At 34.8% G+C, this 26,111-nt stretch overlaps 1 protein-coding gene across 8 annotated transcripts in view; it reads right to left on the reverse strand.

Annotated features, from left to right (window-relative positions):
- GPHN (gephyrin) overlaps positions 1-26,111 on the reverse strand; it is a 787,688-nt gene that overhangs the window by 760,668 nt on the left and 909 nt on the right. The gene's annotated exons all lie outside the window — the stretch shown is intronic.

Raw genomic sequence — 26,111 nt, forward strand, 5'->3', positions numbered from 1 at the left:
AGGTCTAGATCAACATCTCACACCCTACACCAAGATAAATTCAGAATTGGTGAATGACTTGAATATAAAGAGGGAAATTATTGGGAAACTGTTGGGAAATTTGGAAAACAATATGGGAGAGATTAGGTCTAGATCAACATCTCACACCCTACACCAAGATAAATTCAGAATTGGTGAATGACTTGAATATAAAGAGGGAAACTATAAATAAGTTAAGTGAACATAGAATAGTATACTTGTCAGATCTCTGGGAAAGGAAAGACTTTAAAACCAAGCAAGAGTTAGAGAAAATTACAAAATGTAAATTAAATGATTTTGATTATATTAAACTAAAAAGCTTTTGTACAAACCAAAACAATGTAGCCAAGATCAGAAGGGAAACAACAAATTGGGAAAAAATCTTTATAACAAAAAACTCTGACAGGGGTCCAATTACTCAAATATACAAGGAGTTAAATCAATTGTATAAAAAATCAAGCCATTTCCCAATTGATAAATGGGCAAGAGACATGAATAGGCAATTTTCAGGTAAAGAAATCAAAAGTATCAATAAGCACATGAGAAAGTGTTCCAAATCGCTAATAATTAGAGAAATGCAAATCAAAACAACTCTGAGGTATCAACGCACACCTAGCAGATTGGCTAAAATGAAAGAAGGGGAGAGTAATGAATGTTGGAGGGGATGTGGCAAAATTAGGACATTAATGCATTGCTTGGTGGAGTTGTGAACTGATCCAACCATTCTGGCTGGCAATTTGGAATCATGCTCAAAGGGCTATAAAAGAATGCCTGCCCTTTGATCCAGCCATACCATTGTTGGGTTTTTGCCCCAAAGAGATCATAGATAAACAGACTTGTACGAAAATATTTATAGCTGCGCTTTTTGTGGTGGCAAAAAACTGGAAAAGGAGGGTATGTCCTTCAATTGGGGGATGGCTGAACAAACTGTGGTATATGCTGGTGATGGAATACTATTGTGCTAAAAGGAATAATAAAGTGGAGGAGTTCCAGGTGTACTGGAAAGACCTCCAGGAACTGACGCAGAGCGAAAGGAGCAGAGCCAGAAGAACATTGTACACAGAGATTGATATACTATGGTAAAATCGAATGTAATGGGCTTCTGTACCAGCAGCAATACAATGACCCAGGACAATTTTGAGGGATTTATGGTAAAGAACGCTACCCACATTCAGAGGAAGGACTGCAGGAGAGGAAACATTTAAGAAAAACAACTGCTTGAACGCATGGGCTGGGGTGGACATGATTGAGGATATGGACTCGAAACTACCACACCAATGCAACTACCAACAATTTGGAAATAGGTCTTGATCAAGGACACATGACAAAACCAGTGGAAATGAGCATCGGCCATTGGTCGGGGGAGTGCGGGGGGGTGAAGGGGAAAGTAGGAGCATGAATCATGTAACCATGTTTAAAATGAATATTAATAAATGTTTAAATTTTAAAAAAATGTTAAAAAAATATATCCTTCGCTCAACTTTTTATACCTCCAGAACTGTTCCCCAAATGCTCTTCATTGAAACAATGGGTCTTTATTAAATCTATTTCCCTTCTTTTTTATTGAGCAAGGGTAAAGAGGCAAAGGAGGAAAAAAAGGAGTTTTGAAGTTGTTTACTCGCAAAATAAAATCTCTTATAGGTTTCTTGTTTCTGTTTCTCAGGAAAATTGAGCTATTCTTACCCAGTTTGAAGTGTCTAATAAAATGCCTTACATCTAGCAAATAATTTTATATGTATATAATAAATGGAATAAATTAACGAATTCTCCTGATTAGTCTCATAATACCACTTAATAAATTTAAAGTTAACAAAGAACTTTCATCACAACCATATGAGATATGAGATGCCAGTCATAATATTATCTATACTAACATTTAGTTTCCTATACTAAATACTATCTCACTTACCTCTTTAAGATTTTTTAATCCTGCCAATGGATATCTATCCTTTGCCAGCAAAATCTGTCCTAAAATTAATCAGATTCACTTCATGTCTAACATGTTGGTTCCAAGTGTAACCTGTTCACTTTTACACCTTCCCTCAACCCCATATCCTTGCACAATAAACTGCACGTTATACATTTCTATTTCATATACACCAACATACAATACTACACTTACCAAAAACATAGCATTTAAAATTAATTATTTCTCCTCATTTCTAGTAATAAATATTATGTTCTCTTGCTATGAAATTCACAGACTCTATAAAGAAATGTTCACTTAGAAGCCAATTGTTAGTGACAAGCTTCTTAAAGGTTAGTTTAGACAAAGAGACCTACTAGGTTCTAGTGCAGATCTTGTATGGAAAATTTGTAAGTAAACACAGATAAGAATCATAAAGGACAAGATATAAATTAAGATGTGTTAAAAATGAAATAATGGATCTACAGAAGTATTTAACAACTGATTAAATTTTAAATGAGTTCAAATGAAAACATGTTTCTTAAATTATCTTAACACAATCCTAGGATATTGCCAATGTACCTGATGATAATTACATTTCCTTTCATACAATCTGATTTGCATAAGCACAGATTCTAAGTATAATCTTATATATGTCAAATACCAATACTGATAAATCAGTTATGGCAGATCTTTACTTTGAAAGTGATAATAATAAAGATCCTTTTTGTGACAAAGTATACTTCATCCTTTAGTTTTTAATAACTCCACAATATGGTTTTTTTAATTTCATTTTGGAACATTTCACTCTTACTACCTGTTCAACTTTACCAATGCATAAAAATTCATTCACAAGACTACAATTACTTTTCAGATGAATGAATGGTAAGTTTAAGTGATAGAAAAGCAAATAACTTCTTTCTCACTACTCAGGATAGATAACACTATAAATCAATTTAATACTATATTCTTAGGGAAGGGAGTGTCCAGATTTTTAAAAATTATTTGTACATCTTATCTTGATGCAACAAACATTTCTTAATAAAAACCCGACCAATCCCCACAGAGTATAATTCAGTGATTCCCAAAGTGGGCGCTACCACCCCCTGGTGGGTGCTGCAACGATCCAGGGGAGCAGTGAGGCCACAGGTGCATTTATCTTTCCTATTAATTGCTATTAAAATTTTTAAAAATTAATTTCCAGGGGGCTAAGTAATATTTTTTCTGGAAAGGGGGAGGTGGGCCGAAAAAGTTTGGGAACCACTGGAGTAGAATAACTCAAAAAAAATGAGCAAAACCAACAAATTGAGTGATTCAAATTTATACATGTCTTTCCTACTTTTATAGTTTACTGATTATTTAAGGGGAAAAAAAGATATGTTTTTAAATTTTACTAATTTGGCACCAAATTAAATTGGCATTTAACCTAAGTTTTGTTTTAGGGTTCATTTGACTTAGTTTTTTAGTCACTGTATTTTTTTTTGTCTTGATTCTGCTTTCTTCATTCTCCACATCACTTCAAAATCATTATAGTTTATAGTACAAATATTCTATTACATTCATATGGTACATTTTGTACAGCCATTACCTTGATTGTTAGGCACATATCATTTCTGCCTTTTTGTTATTAAGAATGTTGCTATGATTATTTTTGTACAAATCATTACCTTCTTCATGGTACCTATCTTAATAGCATTGTAATATAGTAGAAAAAGCACTGCATTTAAAGTAAAAATGACTTGGTTCCAAATCCTAACCCTACCAAGCACTGCCACCTATGCAACCTTAGCTAGTCCATCAACAAATAAGTTGAATTCCTTAGATGAGGTCTAAGGTCCTTTACAAACTTTTAAGCCTATAATCCTATAAACACAAATGACATGTTCACTGAGTCAAAAGATTTGAACAAGTTAGTAATTTTTCTTGCATAATTCTAAATAGTTTTCCAAAATAGCTAGAACATTTCACAGTTCCTCTATCAGTAGAATTATGTACCTGCTTTCCCACAGCCCCTCAAAGATTTAATTTTTTTCATTTTTCCAATTTGACAAGTACAAAGTAATGTCTTAAGACATTACTTTGTACTTGTCAAATTGGAAAAATGAAATTTATTTATTTTAATTGTTAGTAATTTTGTACAAGGGCAGCTAGGTGGCACAGTGGATAGATAGTGTCAGATCTGTACTCAAGAAGACTCATCTTCTAATTTGGAGAATATGTGGCACTAGATAAACTCTGACTTCTCTCCCAATGCTGAGAGTATATGATTTTCTGACTTGCCCAGGTTCACACAGCTAGGAAGTGTTACAAACAGAATCTGAAGCCAATTCTCTCTTAACCAGCACAACTCTACATGAACATGATGCCTCCAGAGGTTGCATATATTATGTATATAAGCCAAATAATTTCAGGTTTACCTCTTAATTTTAATCTACAACATAAAATTTAGTATTATAAAATTCCCATATATTCTTTTAGCACAGTGATTCCCAAAGTGGGCGCTACCACCCCCTGGTGGGTGCTGCAGCAATCCAGGAGGGTGGTGATGGCCACAGGTGCATTTATATTTCCTATTAATTGCTATTAAAATCATAAAAAAATTAATTTCCAGGGGGCTAAGTAATATTTTTTCTGTAAAGGGGGTGGTAGGCCAAAAAAGTTTGGGAACTACTGCTTTAGCAAAAAAGTTACTAATTTTAACACAACCTAGTTATGCCTTGAGTTATACTTTGTTATCCTATTTGTAAGTAACAGTTGCTGATCTTCTCATTCTAAAGAAAGCCCAGACAGTGGGAGGGACAAGAATTATGTTCCTTCTAGATGTATAGAGATAGTATGGGATATGTGTAACATGCAACACTTCTGATAAGTAATTTTAAGTCCCCAACACTATGCCTGTGCTTTATTACTGTACATTCTATACATGGACACTGCCACATAATTTTGTTTCTGCAGCTTAGAAAAGAAAGTAAGCCACATTTTATAGCTTTCTGTTTTAACTAATGTGCTTCTGTTCCCTTTCTACTTAAAAATATTTATTTTTCCTATTCAACTTCTGAATTTATTTCTATTCTTTAACCAAACCCAATAAACAAAAGACCCAACCTAATATAATGGGGAGAAGTGCTTAGCCTGTTTATTCAAGAACCCTGAATTTAACACTACAATTTATGTCTCTGTGGGAAGGCTACTTCAACTCTCTCAGCCTATTTTCTTATCTGAAAACAGGATAGAATCAACTAGAGAAGATTGTTGTGAAGATCAAATAAGATAATACAGAAGGCATTTTAGAAAATATAAGTACCTATATATTGTAAGGTGGTAATGACAATACTAGTGTTATCATAATTATTGCTGGTTATCAAGTAGCATGATTATCTGAAACTATCTCGATAATGTCAATCACTTATTCTTTCAATTAAAAGTGTAGAATGAAAGTATATTTATTATACAAATGAAAACTTAACGAGAGTTTAAAAGTTTAAAATACCCTGACTATCCAAAAGCCTATATCTAGATTACTGCCAATTTGGATACACCATTTAGGCCTGGTATAACGGTCATGGTTCAAAACCTAACTTTAGCCCTACTTTTCTACTTCTATTATTTGCATCCTCGAACAAGGGCTTTAAAATCTAAAAGCACTGGTGTTTCAAAGAAGTCAATTGTTTTAAAAGGTAAACACTTATGGTTATATCTACCTCATTCTGAACACTATAATAATCATAGTATATAAATAGCTCATATTTACATAACACTTCACAATTTAAAAAGCACTTTCCTCAACAACAAAAGCCACTAATAAACAGGGTATTATTATTGTTATTAGCATTTTACCAATAAAGAAACAAGCTCAAGAGAACTTAAGTGATTTGCTCACAATTGAGTGTCAGAGCTAGAACTCAAACTGAGGTCTTCTTCTTCTTTTTTTTTTTTAAACCCTTACCTTCCATCTTGGAGTCAATACTGTGCATTGGCTCCAAGGCAGAAGAGTGGTAAGGGCTAGGCAATGGGGGTCAAGTGATTTGCCCAGGATCACACAGCTGGGAAGTGTCTGAGGTCACATTTGAACCTAGGACCTCCCGTCTCTAGGCCTGGCTCTCAATCCACTGAGATACCCAGCTGCCCCCAAACCGAGGTCTTCTGACTCAAAGGCCAGTGCTCTTTCCATCAACAACTATATTCCTGTAGTTGGACGTGGTGAAATAATTTTTATATCTTCAGTTCAGACTAAGTGAAAGGAAATACAAATTCAAAGTTACTCGTGAATCTATTTTCCACTCAATCTAAAGGAAGATAAAATTAACAAAAGAATGAAAGAGATTGCAAAAAAAATTTTAAGTCAACTGAAAGGATATCACAACAATTGTCATGTGCTCCCAGGTAATTTAGGTCTACTATCAAAATAAAATTAGACAAAGTTAACAAAAGAAGGTTTATTTAACTATGGTATAAAGATTATTCAACAAGTTCACAACACTCAACTAAGCAGGCACTCCTCTCCATCCCCTTACCTCTAAATGGAAAAGCATATGGTATGCTAAGTTAGGTATGGAGACTCTCAAGTCCTTGAACTTGAAATTCCAGAAGTCAGAAGGACCCAAGCTATTTTATGTCTTCAGCTAAAGAAGTGGCCACCATTACCTTAATCTTGGGGATAGTTTCCTTGGCTTTAGGGGAAAGAATCAGAGCAATCAACAAGATGAAGTATGGAGGAGAGGAAGGGCCCTGGGCTATGACAACTATTATATAACTCCTGGGAAATCTTTATATGAGTAGACTATATAAACATTAAGAGTAACTTTAGCTAAGAGGCAAATTGCAATAATTTTATAATTCATTTTCTACCAAAGGACACATACTTGCCATTACAAAGCTGAGGTGTATAGAGAACTTAAGGTCCTATGAATTTGTGTACTGATTTCTTTAAAAGCATTTTACTCAATAATTAAAACTACAATCTTGAGGCCTTGTTCACACAATTTGTATACATACAAATTTAAATTATTCATGATATTACCTATGCAAATAACCACATGAGTACCAGCATCAAATGAAATATAAGCAACATATAAGCTCATCTAAAGTGTTCACTAAATATCATGGAAGATGTCTTGTATAAAGTCCTAACAAAAAAGTATTCCCTAATTAAACATGAGGTTCTCCAAATGCTACTATTTGTAGATGACAATGTACTAACTGCTGAGATCTAGAATACTACAAAACCAAAAAAAGGGGGGGAGGGTTGCATTTCAGGAGTTAGGCATGAATGCCAAAGTGTTCACTCCCAAAAGTCCATTAAATACAAATATCTCAAGACACATATTTCTGGAAAAGAAGGGAAACAAGTCAAATAGTGAGAAAGAAATAAGACAGATGGGCAATGCATATGCTAATGAAAGCATAAGAGGAAGGCCTCTAAAACACTGAAGTTTTCTATGGAAAATTTGTAGGAACATAAAAATTGAGAATATCTGCTCAACTACTTTTCTCCTCCATTCATAGTTCAAATCACCCCTTCATGTATCATTCTTTCCTTCTTTTTTCCAGTCTAGAAAGGGGAAGTAGGTGTTCTCTTTGATAATGACAATTCTTGTTGGTATCCTTGATCCAATCATGTCCTTCCTCTTTAATTTTTAACTTCTTATAGAACACTTCACACCTGGGCTGACTATAAATATACCCTAGGTCTCCATTCTTAAAAATCCTTTACCTTTTCCTCAGGCTAACATTCTATCTTTTCTCTTCCGTAATCAAACTCCTAGAAAAAATAACCTATACAAATTGCCTCTACTTTCTTATTTCTCAACTCTTGAAATGTCTTCTATCCCCAGTATTCCATTTAAATGACTCTCCCAAAGTCAACAATGATTTCTTAATTTCGAAATTCAATGGATTTTTCTCAATCATCATCCTTTTTGACCCCTCCTTTTCAAAAGCACGTGATAGTGTTTCTTGCCTTGCCATTTTGCATATTCTCTCCTATGTTTCTGTGACATTGTTCTATCACAGTTTTCTTTCTTTTTCTTTTTAAATCCTCTCTTTCTGTAGTAACAACTCTAAGACAGAAGGACAAGGGCTAGGCAAATGGAGTTAAGTGACTTGCCCAGGGTAACACTGCTAAGAAGTGTCTGAGGCTAGATTTGACTCCAAGTCCTCCCGATTCCAAGCCTTAAGCACTATACACACTACTACCTAGCTGCCCCATGGTTTTCTTTCTATGTGTACAACCAATTTCAGTTTCTTTTGCAGTACTGCCTTCCATATCTGAATGATACCTCATAGGTTTGTCTTGAGCTTTGTACTTTTCTCTCTTGGTAATTTCATCAAGTCCTATTGATTCTACTACCTTCTCAATTCAAATGATTTCCCAAATCTAGAAATTCATTCCTCAGCTCCCACCTAAACTCTAGTCCCATATTTCCATTTGGGTGTTCCAAAGACATCTCTACCTCAATACATCCAAAGAACTTATTATCTTTCTCCATAAACCCATTTCCCCTGTTCTTCCAGGTTATCAATGTGAGAGTCATCCTGGACTTTTCATCTTCATTTGCTCCCAATAAACTATCAGTTCCTAAATCCTAACAATCATACTCTCCATTATCTCTCACATTCATCTCCTCTCCATTTTCATACTATAGGCATCCTAGATCTGGTCCTGATTGCCTAAAATACTGCTTTCTCTCCAATCCATTCTCCAAAGAGCTAATATAAATTTCTATTCCTAAAATTCCTTTAAAGACAAATACATATTCCTCTGTTGGTGTTTAAAACTCTTTATATCCATTCTATCCCTCCAATATGACTGCACATTTCTCTCATTCTATCCCTCAGGCAGAGCAGTCTTCTTGCCAAACATGACATTCCATCCCTCATCTCCAAACCTTTGCACAGACTATCCTCATGCCCAAAATGTTTTCCCTCCTCACCTCCACCTCTTAGTTGAGCTAGCTCCTTTCAAAGCATAGCTAAAGTGCCATCTCTATCAACAGACCTATCAAGATCCTCTCAGTGAGTGTTCTTGTCCAAAACAACCCAAAACATTTTGTATTTATTTTGAATAATTTTCTATTTCTATAAAAATATATTGTCCCCTCCCAAAAGCATATAAGCAGAGAATGCCTAACTTTTGTCTTTGAATACCTAACACTAAGCACACTATGTGGCACATAAAAGACATATAATTAATGCTTAGCAATCAATTAATAATGTTGATAAGTAGGATGTGAAACTAAGGATGGTTTCCAATCCATTACAGTAAAGGAAATCAGAGCTCTACAAAAGTACAACAAATGTAGATGCAGGAAGAAATATTCATAACTAAAAATATCCAAAAGAAATGGAGTTTATTTATTTTTGAGTGGAAATTACAACTCAAACTCACCTAACTACAAACTTAATGTTCTTTCCAATGTAGCATGAAAGAGTAGCTTTTCAACTACTAAAATGTTCATACCTTCTGATACTGAGATTCTTTTGCTTGCTAGGGCAGTGTCTTGGACCCCCGTGTCCACAACAGTCAAAAGGAAAGGTTCCACATACACGAAAAATATTGATACCATTACTTTCAGTGGCAGCAAAAAAATGCAGTCAACATTTATTAAGTATCTACTATGTGCCGGGCATTGTGCTAGGCAGAGGGAAAACAGAATCAAAGAATGAAAAATAGATTAAAGACACATACGCAGATGAAGTACAGTACATGATAAAGAAAAATAAAAGCAGGCATCCATTAACTGGGAAATGGCTAACGAATCTGTGGCAAGTATACTTTGAGAAATCTTAACTGCATTAGAAGAAATGATGAATATGAAAAACTTAAAGAAGCATGTAAAGACATATACAAACTGGTAGAGTTGAGCAGAACTAAGAAAATAATACACACAATGACTTGACAATGTCAATGGAAAGAATAATAAAAAGGAAACTTAGTGCTATATGATTACAGTGACCAAGCTTAGCCCTTCCGAAAAGCTGAACATTTTTTCCTCTTCTCTCTTTTGAAAAGGTATTATTGGGGGAGGGGGGGGCCGGGGGGGAAGGCAGCTGGGTAGCTCAGTGGATTGAGAGCCAGGCCTAGAGACGGGAGGTCCTAGGTTCAAATCTGGCCTCAGCCACTTCCCAGCTGTGTGACCCTGGGCAAGTCACTTGACCACCCCACCCCACCCCCCACCCCCGCTGCCTACCCTTACCACTCTTCTACCTTGGAGCCAATACACAGTATTGGCTATTGGCTCCAAGACAGAAGGTAAGGGTTTTAAGGAAAAAAAAAAAAAAAAAAGGTATTATGGGTGGGAAGCATTTTTAAAATTATCAGATTTGTTTAATATATTGGTCAGTTTTAATGAACTTTTTTAAACCTCTTTTATATTCTTTATTACAAACAATGGCTTGCCAGGTAGGAAGGGAAGATATATATATATATATATATATTTTAAATAGTTATGGTAGAAAAAAAAAGATACCAAAAGCTTTTTTAAAATAATATATTTTTCCAAGGATCTTAACTGACAATACCAGAAACAGCATTTTTTATATAAACACATTGCTATTTTTAGTCTATATGTTTAAGATTTCTAATATTCTTTTAAAAAATTCAAATTTTACAAAACTAAAGGTTTTTAGCCAATAAGAATTTCCCAGAATGGTATAATTTATAATATATTTCAACCCAATAATTTTGAGATCATTTTAAAAGGATCATAAAGCTGTAATCAGTATTGCTCACTTTTTTAAAACCTCTGTTGGAATGTCAAAAAGAACCAATTTTGAATATTTCATATTTAAATGCAATATGAATTTTTAGAAGGAAAATTTAATTATCTAAATTTCAAAAGAAAATATTAGCCCTTGTAGGAAAAATCTAATAAACAATTTTTCTTCAAAGATGTATTTTATCTAGGTTGTATATCAGTGCCATGCCAGGAAATTGAATCACTTCTATTTGAACTGTCAGAGGAAGACTTGAAGATCACTGGGCAAGATAGGGTGCTGGACACTGAGGAACTTTTCTAGAGCTGCACTGCCAAGCATTCCCATTCTTCTGCAGAGTGCTGGTCTACCTACACTGCGTGTATGCAGAAAAGACTATCTTACAGAGAATTCACACATAGCAAGTGCTCACACTGAAGTCAAAAGAAGCAATACAATGACACTCTCAAACTCTCTCTGGTATTGATTTTGTATCGATTATGATACCTGGGAGACACTAGCACAGGACCATCTAGCATGGCATAACTGCGTCAAAGAAAATGTTATGATCTATGAGTAAAGTAGAACTCAAAAGAAACATGAAATGCACAAATTTAGAGACATTTCTATCCCAAATGTTCATATGGGCTATTTGTGCCAGACCTGTGGTAGAACCTTCAGGCCTGAATTGGTCTTATCAGCCACAGTCAGACACATTGTACACTGACTCTGACATAGAGATGTCATTTTGAACCTCTTCAAGTACAACAACAATCAACTAATTCTACCTTCTCCCTAAAGTGTTCCTTAAGTATGAAGTCTATCTAAAATTATCCCATTCAAGATATCATTGGGGATGTAGACACTAAACGATAACTCTAGTCCAATTATCAATAATATGGAATTAGGTCTTGATCAATGTTAGGGGGGGTTGGGGGAGAGGGAAAAAACATGAAATATGTAACTATGGGAAAATATTCAAAATAAAAACTTAAAAAATAAATAAATAAATGGATAAATGAATGAATGAATAAATAAGTAGAAATAAAATTAAATTAAATTATCCCATTCAAAATCTAAGACCTCAAAACTAGTTGAAGAGCTTTTGCACTTACCTCCATACTCAATTTTAATGAGTAACTCATAAATTTCAGTATTTTAATGTCATAATATACACAAAACATATACCAATTTATGATAATGTCATAGATGTCTTTTCTACAAAGCACTCCGTCATGTTAATCATTAGGAAAAATAAAAAAAACAGGTTTCAAGCATTCCAAGAAGAAATAAGGGCAACTTGCATAAATTCAATTAATAGATTATTGAGCAAGGTATTAGGCACTTATAAGGATTTTTTTAAAAGGAGAAGGTAAAGAAAAGTTACTGCCATAAAGGTGACAGTTTTGTATAGATCATAAAAAATTTCATTTTAGCCACTGCTTTTCATCTTTTTCCCCATCAAATCTCTCACAAGACTCTAAACAATTGGTAAATATCATTTGTGTGTGTGTTTTTTCTCCTAATCCTTTTTTCCACTTTTTAACTGAAATAGTGTTATCCTCTGAAGGATCTAGGCCAGTGATTCCCAAAGTGGGCGCTACCGCCCCCTGGTAGATGCTGCAGCAATCCAGGGAAGCGGTGATGGCCACCGGTGCATTTACCTTTCCTATTAATTGCTATTAAAATTAAAAAATAATAATTTCCAAAGGGCTAAGTAATATTTTTTCTGGAAAAGGGGCAGTAGGCCAAAAAAGTTTGGGAACCATTGATCTAGACAATGGTATATCATATGCTACGTTTTACAATCTCAGTGCCACACTTGTTCCTAAAAACCTATCATCTGACACTTGAACAGATTCTGCAATCAAACCCATTAATAAAAGTCCATGTATATTCACTTCTTCAGACCCTACGTTCCTTCCCTTTCTTCAGATCCCTGGAAGAAGTGCAGATCCATAACCATCAAACCAAATGAGGTGCTGACAGGCTATCTGAAGGTATCCTTTGAAGAAAAAGACATAAAAAGGAAGAAAAGTAACAAGATTTACCCAGTCACATTGCCTTAACTTTTTCTGGTTTAGGCTTGAATCAGAATTATAGTACCTTGTCCCATCACTTTAATATTTAAGTTGGTAGAGGGTAGTGATTACCTCACTCTCCATAACATATAGCACAGAACAATATACATATACTTCATAGATTTGATTTGATAGTTCTCATCATGAGTATTTTTTAATGTTTCTCTCATGTTTGAAACATTTACACACACACAAAATCCAAAACCATTTTTGCTTACCAACTGTCTTTTTTCTCCATATGGCAAATGTAGACTTATTTTCTAGTATTTTCAAATGCTCTAAAGTTAACATAGCTGAGGTGTTTTTTTTTTAATTCACTTCAGCAACTACAAATAGATTAACATGTCAGCACACCTTGCAACAGCAATCAACTAGCATCAACATAGCCTTATAAATACAGTCTGTTTCTCAGATAATGGTTATGACCATAGAATACAAAATATAAATGCATTTAAGTAATTTTTGCTAAGAATACAATTTTGTATGATCAATAACCACATTCTGAATGACAACACAACCCAATGACAAACATATAGGAATAATTACAGCTTACATTTATGAAAGCACTTAAAGACTTACAAAGTACTTTATATAGATATTACTGACATCGTTTTATATATGAGGAAATAAGCTCAGAGAAATACATAGGATCACGAGGTAGAGCTGGAAGGGATCACAGAGGAAATCTAGTTTAATCCCTTCATTTTAAAAATGAAAAAAACTGAGGTTCAAGGATTTATATTTTTATGTAGTTATTAGCAAGTATGAGAGACAGAATATGAACCCAGGTCTTCTCTGACTTCAGACACTACTCTTTCTATTGTACTATCCTGATCAATTCTACATTTTAAAAACAAAGTAAGAAGGAATGGGAAAAGATTTACTTAAAAGAAAAAGTATGGTTTGGCAATGATCAACTCAATTGCCTTCATTATTTATGTAATGGGAGATAAAATGCAAGACTCATGATCTATTTTAGCTAGAACACATTCTATGCAGTTTCATACCTATGCCCCCATGTCATTTCCTAGTCACAGAACCATCAGTGCTTAAGGGCTTGTCACTTTGGGATAAAGGAGCAAACTAGTATTTTTATCCTTATACCCAGAGGAGAAAATAATACGTCGTAAATAGTAATACAATTTGGAACAACTGTTTGCTAAATCAGAGAATTCTTTATTTTTATCCTTTGTCAAAGCATAATAATATTTTCAGGTAGAAATATTTCTTTCAGAAATGAATGAGTCTATCATTCATGTGTGGACGGAAGGCTAAAAAAGTATCTTATCTGTGCATGGCAAATGAATTCCTTATTAATGTTTGGAACTATCTAGGTCATTAAGATGAACTGAGAATTGCTTCCTAGAGTGGACAAGTGGTTAATAAACGATTCATTTTTATTTCATTTGAAGAACTTGTAAGCTTCTAGAAGTTGGGAGATAGTGTGTAACGTTTGAGGAACAGCAAGGAAGCTTATGTTACTGAATTACATTATATGCAGAAGGAGCAGTGAGGTATAAGAAAACTAGAAATTAAATTGGGAAGCTTCAAAAATAAATCTTACAAAACTATTATAACCATAGTCTCACTTTTCATCATCTAATCAGTCAACAAGCATTATTAGGCTCCTATTATATGTTAAGCACTATGCTAGGTGTTGAGGATACAAAGACAAAAATGATATAGTTCCTATCCTCAAAATGTTTACATTCTAATGGAGGATGCATCAGGCACATGTGTAAACAGATAATCTGTACTCATAGACATCAACAATCAATAAATGTGGTAAGTGGTGTGGCTACAAAGAAAAGCAAACGACAGTCTCTACTCTCAAGGAAATCACAACCAAATGAGGGAGATAACATGCAAATTAACTTGGTACAAACAAGCAAAATATTATACACACATATATGATGAATTAGAAGTAATCCACAAAAGGAAGGCATGGAATTAAAGGAAATTTGGAAATATTCTCTTTACTTTTTTTTAAAACATAGCATTTCAGCTAGAACTTGAAGAAAGCCACAGAAGTCAGGAAGCAGACATGAGGAAAGAGAACATGAGAGGTGAAAATGCCAAGATCTGAGAGATGAAGTGCCATGTCTGAGAAATAGGAAGGAGGCCATTGTCACTGGAGTGCATAGCATATGGAAGGGAGAAAGGTGTAAAAAAAACTAGAAAGGCTTGGAGGAAAGAGAAAGATTATAAAAAGCTTTAAACTCCATAAGATTTCATATTTGATCCTAGAAATAATAAGGAGTAAATAAACTTTAAGAGTGGAGGGAGACATGGTCAAACCTATACTCTATTAAGATCGCTTTGACAGTTGAATAGAGAATTTACTGGAAGAGAGATTTGTGGTAGGCAGACCAAACAGAAAGCCATTGCAATAGTCCAGGCATGATGTAATGAGATTCTGTAACAGTGTGGTGGCAATCTAAGAGAAGAGAAGGGTATATATACAAGAGATCTAGAAAAGGTAAAATCAACAGGCTTTGGCAAAAGATTACATAGGAGGGAGATGAGAGAGACGATTCAAGGCTATCACCTAGGTTTTATGCCTGGGTGCCTGGCCTGCCTATCCTTGATAGTAACAGGGAAGTTTGTATGAAGGAAGGTTTGTGGGAAAGATTAGAAGGTGAGATTTGGCTATGCTAAATTCTGGATGTCTTTCAGTTTGAGAAGTCCAATAAGCAATAAAAAATGTAAGACTAGGGAGGCTGGCTGTAAGGTTAAGGCTAGAAAGGTAACTTTGAGAATCACCAGCCTAAAGATGATAACTGAATCCTTAGAGGCTGATGAGATCACCATGTGAGATAGTATAGAGATGAGAAAAGGACCCAGGACAGGACAGGATTAGTTGGTGTCATTTGGATAAAGATCCAACAAAGTAGACTGAGGAACAGCCAGATGAGTTGGAGAATAACCAGGAAGAGAGCAAAGTTAAAAAAAAAAAACAACTAAAGAAAAGAGAATATTGAGGAAAAAAAGATAATTGATAATGTCACAGGCTGCAGATGAGCCATATGTATATATATCTACAATTTCATGCACATATATATATATATACACAATGATATTGTATGTAGGTGTTTTCCTCATTGGGAGTTCTTTATACCATGATGTCATAGGAGCTCTTCATATATATGTGTGTACAGAGGAAACTCCCATTACTCATGCAAAATCAGCAACTATTCTGCAACTGAGTTTTATAGCTGTCTGGTACACACCTAGAAAAACACTTATTCTATGGGGAATATATATGTGTATAAATACAAAAATATGAACATAAGAAGTTCAGGGGGAAGGCACTAGCACCTGGGAAAGGAAGACAGGTAGGGCAGGAAAGGTCTCATGAAGAAAGTTACATTTCGGCTTATCTTTGAAGGTAGTTAGAACTCTAAAATAAGGTGAAAAGAGAATAAAGATTAGTGTATACAAAGTCAGACAGACAAGAGATAGAAGAATGTTGTGTAAAAGGAATGTCAAAAAGGACAGTAGGTTAGTCCACTGAAAGTATAAAGGGAAGTACTGTAAAAAGCTAGGAAGGTAGATTGGAGACATGTTGTAAAGCAAAGGTTCTTAATTGTCTTGGGGTCCACAAAAGTTTCAGGAGGTCTATAGACTTGAATAAGAAAAATTACATATTTATTTCAATATAATTGTTACCTTTATAATCGTATCTATGTATTTTATTTTATGCATTTTGTAATGCATAAAATTTCTGAGAAAGGACCCATGAACTTTGCCAGATTATCAAAGAGGTCTACAATCAAAAAAAAGATAAGAATTCCTGTTGAAAAGAGTTTTAAGAGCCAAACAGAAGTTGTTATTTGATCCTAAAGGTGACGGGGAGTGAATGAAGTTTATCGAGCAGGGAAATGGTATGGACAAGACTTTTGCTTTATAAATATTCCCTAAGAATGACATGAGGATAAAATGGAGCAAAGAAAGACTTGAGAAAGGAAAACCAAAGGTTATTGCAATAAACCAGGAGAGAAGTGAGGAGGGCCAGAACTAGCTGTAAATACAAGTAACTAGATGTGAGAAATGCTCTGGTGGTTGAATATGGGATGAGGGAGAACAAAAGTGAGGTGTCAAGGTTAACTCTGAGATTAAGGATAATAAATGAATCCTCAGAAGCTGATGAGATCACCATGTGATATAGTATAAAGGGAGAAGAGAAGAGAAGAGGACCCAAGATAGAGCCTTATGGGTCACCCAGAGTTAGCAGATATGACCTGAAGGAGCAGCCAGATAGAACAAGAATCAGGAAGAGAAGATACTGCCAGTTTAAAGAAATATATATATATATATATATATATATATATATATATATATATATATATATACATATACACATATATGTATATATGTGAAATCATTTTACATTTCTAGAACATAGTAGGAATTTAAAGACTTTGCCTTGATTTATCACATCAGTTTTGCAATAATAACTATGTAAATATGGGAGATTTTTGTTATAAAAGGAACTTATTTTATCATCACCAGAAATCTTCTTTTAGCTCAAACATTCTTTTAGGTACTTTGGCATTAGTGCAATTTAGGTTCTATAGGAATGGCAAGCTTCTGAGAGAAGTCAAAATAAACTGTTTGAAAGAAAACCTTAACGGGGAAGGAGAGAAGAAAGGAAGAAGCACTTATATATAACACCTATGATAAGTCAGGCCCTGTGCTAAGTGCATCTTATAAATATTACCTCAATTTATCCTCATAATCATCCAGCAAAGTAGGTGCTTTTTTATCCTCATTTTATAGCTGAGGAAACTAAGGCAAATGGAAATTAAGTGCTGGCCCAGAGTCACACAGCTAGTGTCTGAGGCCTTATTTAAATTCAGGTCTTCCTGACTCTGGACCCAATGCTCTATTCACTGTACCACCAGCTGCCTCTAAGACACAATATTTAAATATTCTCAGGTCTAAAAAGAAGAAATCACAGATTTGCATATCTGGAATACATTTAAAAAGCTATTCTATAGTCCAAGTGAATAACAGAAATGGCAATAGCTGTGTCTAATAGTATCATTCTATATAAAAGGAAACTATCCAAATTCTTGTCATGATCTGACAACAACTTAGTCAGATTTTATAGCAAGAAGAGTGATGTCCTCTGAAGATGAAAGCATGACCAGAATTATTCAAGTAGCCAATAACCTATGTGGGTGGCATAAGGAATGTTAAAGCAATGAAACAGTCATTGAACTTATGACAACTTGATAAATCATACGAAAGTATTCAAGCATTATAAAAATGATCCATGAAATAGGCAACATAGCAAAGACAACTTCAAACACAGTAGGATATTTTCTCAAAGTCTAAAGAAGTATATTCTAAGGAAAGTAACTGAAAATGTGGAAGAAGTGGACCTCTGATCAAACCCATTCCTCAGGAAAGGTAAAGGCAAAAGAATGATGGCCAAAAAGACAAGATACTCAAGTAACATTACCCACCCATTGTCCATCAGGAAAGCAGAACTACCTTCTATTATAACTTAAGAATAGATAGTTATGGGCAGCTGGGTAGCTCAGTGGACTGAGAGCCAGGCCTAGAGATGGGAGGTCCTAGGTTCAAATCCGGCCTCAGACACTTCCCAGCTGTGTGACCCTGGGCAAGTCACTTGACCCCCCATTGCCTACCCTTACCACTCTTCCACCTATGAGTCAATGCACAGAAGTTAAGGGTTTAAAATTAAAAAAAAAAGAATAGATAGTTATACATTGTTCAAGCTCTCATGAGGAGACCACAGCTTTGAGGCTGCAGAAACTGACGGACCCAAAGTCAAGGTCACAGATGAAGGTTGTCCCAGATCTGAAAAACAAATGGCATATCTTCATTTCCAGCTGCTTATGGCTCTGTCCTATCCAGAGTCACTAGGTTCACTAAAGTGATGGTCAAAAATGGAAATATGTCATGCACTACTATATTGGCCAGTGAATCCCAAGTAGCTAAAAGAATCATCTTATAAAAACACATTTTTGTGAAAAGGGAATTTATCCTTTTCTACTAGGGTTACCTGATTTGAGTTTGAACTTAGGTGGAAAGCCAGGACAGTGGGAGAGAAATCATTAGTTAAATTAGGTCACCTGAGTCTACGTGAGTGTGCATGAGTTTGTGTTACCTAGGTCACCAAATGAGGGACATAGGACAGTGACCTACGCATTTGACCTAGAGATGATTCTGAAACTGATCTGCATGTAAAGAGAAGAAATAAAAAAAGTGATCCAAGAAGTGCTCCCACTCATCTCTGGTGATTGTGCTGGGGGAGCTGCTGCTGTGGCCAAACTGAGACCACTCACATTGTAGTTTAGATTAGACTATTTTACTTTTATCCTTTTACCTAATTCTGATCTTTTACCTATCCAAATAATTCTAATACACTTTGTAAAATTCTAAGGACCCAAGTCTTTTCCAGTTAACTCTTACATTTTCCAACCTATGAAAGGATTAGTAGTCTGTGGTGGAGGTAATAATGATCAAGCTCATTCCACAAGAAATTATCTCATTATATAGGATACATTAAAATTACTTTAAAGTTTCTTAAATATGTTTTTGGTTGAAAAAGGAAGATGGACACTGACACTGATATGGCCAGAACCACCAACTAATGTGGGAGTTCAGTCAACCAGACAATGAATATTTTTTAAGTGGGGTCTATGCATGGGCACTGTGATGAGCAGTAGGAATACAAAGAAGGGCAAAAATTATCCCTGCTTTCAAGAAGCTCATATTCTCATGTGGGGGAAATAAGGTAAATAATTGGTACACAGAAATATATATAGGGGAGGAGATATATACATACATATATATATGGGGGAGGGAGGGAGAGAGAAAGAGAGAGAGAGAGAGAGAGAGAGAGAGAGAGAGAGAGAGAGAGAGAGAGAGAGAGAGAGAGAACAAAGGAAACAAGTATTTATGCTGGGCATTCTGCCAAGTCTTGGGGGTACAAATATAAGCAAAAAAAGATGGTCATTGCCCTTATGATGCTTGTATTCTAAGGGAAGAAAACAGAAAAAGGGGAGCTGGAAAAAGCATTGGGGAAAAGAGGGTCAAATGAAGGTATGACCCTGGGAGCATGATTTTACAGTCCAGAAGAAGTCAAGAACAGTGTCCAGAGGGGAATAATAGCAGACCAGCCTATGACCCTTCATTAAATAGAGGCTCCAGGAAGAACTCACCAATAAGAGAAGGGAACAGGCACTACAGAGGGATACTGAGGGTGAGCAGGTTGCAGGCATAGTAGGATGTCTAGGGCAAGGAGGCCTCAGTGGCTAAGGGAAATCCCAAGATAAGAAAACTGTATAGGTGTAATTTTGAAATCCAAAAAGTACTAGCAAATCTAAGGATGAAGAAAGGCCTCCTGCAGAAAGCAGGAGTAGAACTGAATCTTGAGGAATATAAGGAAAACTGAAGTGAAGGGAAAGAACCTTCCAGACATGGAAAACAGAAAGTGCAAAAGCATGGAGGTAAGATACGAAGTGTTCTGTGTAAAGGTTAACAAGTAAACCAGTAGAATCAGAGCATAGAGTGAACAGAGAGGAGTAAAGAAGATGAGAAAAGTAGGAAGGGCCCAAGTTATAAAAAAAATGTTAATGTTAAGCAGAAGATGTTATATTTGATCATAAAGGTAACTGGGCGCCAAAAGTTTATTTTGGAGAGGGAAGAGACTTGGATAGTTATTACAACTATCTAGGTGAGAAGAGATGAAAATCTAAACATGAGTAAAGAGAAGGGTACCTATAAAAAGTGTTATAAAGGTAGAAATGACAAGATTTGGCAAAGGTTGAGTGAGTGAGAATGAAAAATTTAAGACGAGAGAGGTTGTGTACCTGCATGGCTGGGAGTTCAGGAAAGAGGATGTATATACATCCTCTTTCCTATATAGCAGGGGTCGGCAACCTTTTTGGCCATGAGAGCCATAAATGCCACATTTTTTAAAATGTAATTTCATGAGAGCCGTACAGTGTCTCACTTAGATATTCACTAGGATTCTGTCTTGGATCAAAACTTGATATATGAAAATGTTCCCATAGATTCAATTATTATCCAACAAGATGATTGAAAAACCCAGATAGCCAGCTTTAATTTCTCTTCTGACATCTTCTTGATATCCCACAAGTACATTTCAAATTGAATATGTCCAAGATAGAGCTGTCTCCCTTCTTAAAACCATAGTTTATCTAAACTTCCCTATTGCTAGAGAGAATTACTAATAAATCCCTTAGTCACCCACTTGCATGCTAGTTTTGCATCTCCTTCACTCCCATCCCCCATACTATCTATTACCAAGTCTTGGGGAGCCATCACAACCTATCACACTCTGACCAGATTGGACTTACTCCAGAAATTTAGATTTTGTTCAATATTAGGAAACCAATAAATATAATACATGATACTAACAAAAATAATAAAAATCATGTGACATTAATAGATGATGACAAAGATCTCAATTAAATATTTTAAAATACTAATTTCTTTTTTAAAAATCATTAAAAGCATTGGAAAATGGACTTCTCCTTAATATGATAAACCAGTGATGGGCAACCTTTTGAGCTTGGTGTGTCTAAATTCGCCAAAAACTGAGCATAACTCGGGTGGTGTGTCACTTGAGGAAAAAACCTATAATTTCACGATATTTGTAGTTTAATTAACAAAAATGTATAATTGTAATATATAACTGTATTTAATAAACCAAAATAGGTAAATTAAAATAGATAGAATTGTCATCTATAGTGCAGAGTGTCTACACTACACTACAGCAAATGTTTCATCTTCAGCATGTGACCCCATACTTCTCTATATGGGGCCATGTGTCATCAAAAATGGCTACATATGTCAGTGCTTACATGCATGACATAGGTTTGCCATCACCATAATAAACAATACTTAGCTAAAACCCAGAGCCAGAATTATTTGGAATGGAGAAATGCTAGAGACCTTTCCACTAAGATGAAGGGTAAAGCAAAGATTTCCAGTATCATCACTAGAATCTGATATAGCCCTGGAAATGCAAGCCAAAGCAATAAATTAAAGGAATAAGCACAGGTAAAGAGGAAACAAAATTATTTCTTTTTGCAGATGACATAATGATCTGTTTAGAAATAGTCAACAACAAAAAAATAAAAAGCCTAGCTGAAACAATAACTTCAGAAAAGTAGCAAAGTCAGCATTTATAAAGTGCTTTAAGATATGCAAAAGGCTTTATATGTGTCAAGTCATTTGACCATCATCAACAATATTGAGAGGTAGGTGCTATTATTATGCCCATTTTAAAGACGAAAGTGAAACACAGAGGTTAATAATTTGCCTAGGATCACACCAGCTTAGTGATTTTTGAGACAGGATTTGAACTCAGGTCTAGCTGACCTCAGCTCCTGAGCTCTATCCACTGTGCAACATAAATCCATAAAAATCATCCACCTTTCTGTATATCATCAAGAAAACCCAGTAGCAACAGATAAAAAGAAATTCAATTCAAAATAACAACAGGATATATTCAGTGTTTGGGAATCTATCAAGACCCACACTGGAACTATATAAATACAACTATAAAACACTCTATATAGAAATAAGATAGATCTAAATAATTGGAGAGATATTAATTGCAATGATTAGACCAAGCCAATATCAAACTATATCAGTGAAGGCAAGTTTCCAGCGCACTGAAAATATTTTGCACAGTATCTAGATCAAAAAAAAAAAAAAGAAATATTCAAAGATATACAAAAGGTATCTCTTTATACTTCAATTAACACGTTTTCACATAAATATTATCATTGGTAATTCTTAACTCTCTTTTAAAGGCAAATGATACAGTGACTTAATAAAGAATGAGTTTTTATTGTGTGCTTTCCACATAATCTGAAAAATGACTGAATCAAATGATTCAGTTGAATGCTGATGACAACTGAAAATCAATCAACAAATATTTATTTAATCTAGACACTCTGCCAGATACTAGAGATACAAAGACAAAAAAAGAAAAAGAAACAATCCTTACTCTCAAGAAGTTTATATGCTAAAGAAAAAAGTTTTAAGGCTCCAAACTTGTGCTGTGGAAATAAAAGTCCACTATAGTATGTTCTCCACAAAAACAAAAACAAAGCAAAATACTTCCCAGTTAATTAACTAATTGTTAATATAGCACTCAACTTAGTGTCATCAGTGATTTTTCAGGGAAAAAAATTGATTAAAACTTCTATTTTCACCAATATCCAATCTTCTATGTACTTTCAAGGTAAGTATTAAGGAAGAACATCTTATAGCCAACCCACAAACTAGTCTGGAAAATAACCTTACACAGTAGTAACTCTAGATCAATGACCATTTAATACTAAAAAATAAAATAAATAAATCTAGAATTAAGAGACAATGAGGCATAATAGAAAGTGCACTTAATATGGATTTATACAAGTGTTTGAATCCTAACTGTGATTTTGAGAATGAGAAATTATTTTTAAATGAGATTTATTGTGAATTTAATGAAATATTAAGATTATCAGCAAATACAAAACTACTAAGAGTCTACAAAATCATCATAATCATTATAATTCTCTAATGTCCAAATTCAGATTTAAAACAGAAATTATCTTGAGATTAGTCATTAGTTATTGGACTATCTTCAATATTTACTAGAATCAAAACAAGAAAGATACAATGATCTAATTTAGAAATTATATTTTATATCACTGAACTATATATGTAATCTTTCTGGGACATCAACATAAAAGTTACTATAAAACATTTCAAATCTATATGACCTTTTTTCAAAAGGCAACAACAGTCCTTCAATATAAATTTTCCTTATCAACTGATTTTATGTATATACTATATCTCATATTACTACTTAAAATGTGCTTATAATCTTAACTAGAAAAATTTAAAACATCTATATTAGGTTAATCACCTGACTTCCAAAATCCTAATGATTCAGAATATAAAACCCAAAAGTACTTATTGCTAAATACTGACCTTCCTACAATCATGATTTTAGAAATCACCTCATATACAATTATTGAGAGAATTTGTTGAATTCGTAGCTGAGATTACAAAAATGCTTATTAAGTGAAGATCCCAAGCCCAAATGTCATCTTTTAAGTATACTTTTAAGAGTTATGTGAAATTATCATATAGAATGGTTCTTAATCTTTTTTTTATTTCATGGACTCCTTTGGCAGTCTAGGAAAACCTCTGGGACCGCTTTTCAATAAAATGGCTTTAAATGCATAAAATTAAATGTATGGAATTCCAAAGAAGCCAATTATATTGAAATAAAGTTATTGAGATAGCAAATAATAAAAATCAAATTCAAAGACCCCCGTTTAAGAATAGTTGATATACAAGAATCAAATCAGTTAAAGTTTTCAGAAGTAACTCAATATAACTTTACCATAAAAATGAAAACACTGTTAAATACAAGATGTTATAAATACTTCTGTAGGTAGATCATAAATTCATAGTACAATTCAGAATATGAAAAATCACTATTATGAATGCAAGGCCTATTAAGTGAATTTCACTAGGCATGAAACATGGTCCTTATAAAGATAAATACAAACTAATTTTGATTATTAACATCATGATACTAAAATTCCTACAGATGCAAAAACATACAACAAAACTTGATTCTCTAGTTTTTCCAAAAATACATACCATAATAAGCAGAGTAACTTGGCCCTCAAATAAAATATATATTTGAACAAAGAAGAAATAAGAAATGTTTCTCCTTCCTTATGCCTCACCTTCCTACCAAGAAATATCAACAACTCTTGCCTCTACACAGCATTTTTTAGGGGTAAAGGAGGGAAAATATTACCTTCTGTTACCAACTCTCCCAAAGCTGATCCTTTCTCTTCATCCCTATTGCCATAGTCTAGTTCAATCTCTGAACATCTTTACCTAGATTACTGCAACTTCATTTTCTGGGAACTCTTCATTTCCAAGTATCCTATATTTCCACTGTAAACTTTCTCTCTCTAACATTTTTACCATGCTGTAGGTCTGTTCTACTAAAGATTTATGGATCTTTATCCTTTGATTCAAAGGTTTTTAGAAGTCTGCCTTTAAAACCCCTCTTATAATGCTCTACCTTTCTACTTCTTTCAAAGCAAAAATACTCAATATTCTTTCAAATATACAATCCACCTTATTCAAATTTATACTACCTTCTCACAAATGAAAGCCCAATTGTACATAATATTAATGAAGCAACTGTATACTCAGTAAATTTGTGGAGTTGTTTAAAACTGTCAGTGTTTTTAGATTGCAAGCCCCTACAGGGTAAATACTACACCTTTCCAGATACACATAAATGTTTCTATGATTTTACTGAATATTCCAATCTCCATTGTTACTGGTGCCCTTAAAATTCAGTCCAAAGCATGATAAACAGGAGTACCAGTTAATATTCAATCACAGAGAGTTTTGTGGTAAGTTTTTGTCTAACTTCACTAATTCTAGAAAACCTTGATGAATCTCAGTGCCAGTCAACAGTTTCAGCACCAAAAGGAAAGAACAGCGCACCAAGGGACTTGGGGGTTTCCTTCTACAAAAATCATTTGGACTGGTTTCTGAGAGCTTTCAATAAGAAAAATTCAACAGACCTCAGTGTCAGCGTCGGAGTATTCCCCTTTCTACATAATGAAAATAATCAATAAGCGCAAGTCTGAATTTAAAAAACAAACAAACAAACAAACGGCACTTTCGGGTCTCTTTTTGCCCAGTAAAACCTCAGACATTTTTCTACCTAAAAATAAGACGAATTTCCACGACTTTAGTCCTTTTTTAGAGCACCATCTCAGACTCGTCATATCTGGACATATGGGGGAGCGGAAGGGGGAGCTAGGATTCCTATCCACATCGTAATTCATTTTGCATAAGTCTCAAACCCAGGGGTTCATAACTGAGTCTTGTGTTTCCTTCAAGCCAAATCTGGTCCTTTAACTCATCTCACCATCTCTCTCTAACACGGAAACCCAACAACTATAGAAACCAAAGCGCAACAAAAACTCTTGAGAAATTATTCACTTGCTATTTATTTATCCTGGGAGTCGTGTCCTGCAGCAACTGCCTGCATATTGCCGAACTGAGGGTTATTACCCAAATATAACGCAACCGAATCAGACATGCAGAGCACACACAGCCTTGGAGAGGGAGGTAAACGTGGGCCGAAGGAAAAGTGCGCCTTTTACCAGCCTCCGGACCTTCCACCAGTTGGGGGATGGGGAGTAGGGATGCTAAAGAGGACTAGGGGAATCCCGAGCTGTAAAGGGGCTAGAGTGATAAGAGAACAGGACGGGACCCCTTAGACAGTGTGGAGTGCAAAGCTGTTAAAGGAAAAGGAGGAAAGGGGGAGGGGAGGGGTGGGGAGTAACCAGGGTCCTTTCCCAAGGAGG

This window comes from Gracilinanus agilis, chromosome 2, assembly GCF_016433145.1.
Source record: "Gracilinanus agilis isolate LMUSP501 chromosome 2, AgileGrace, whole genome shotgun sequence".
Classification (NCBI taxonomy): domain Eukaryota; kingdom Metazoa; phylum Chordata; class Mammalia; order Didelphimorphia; family Didelphidae; genus Gracilinanus; species Gracilinanus agilis.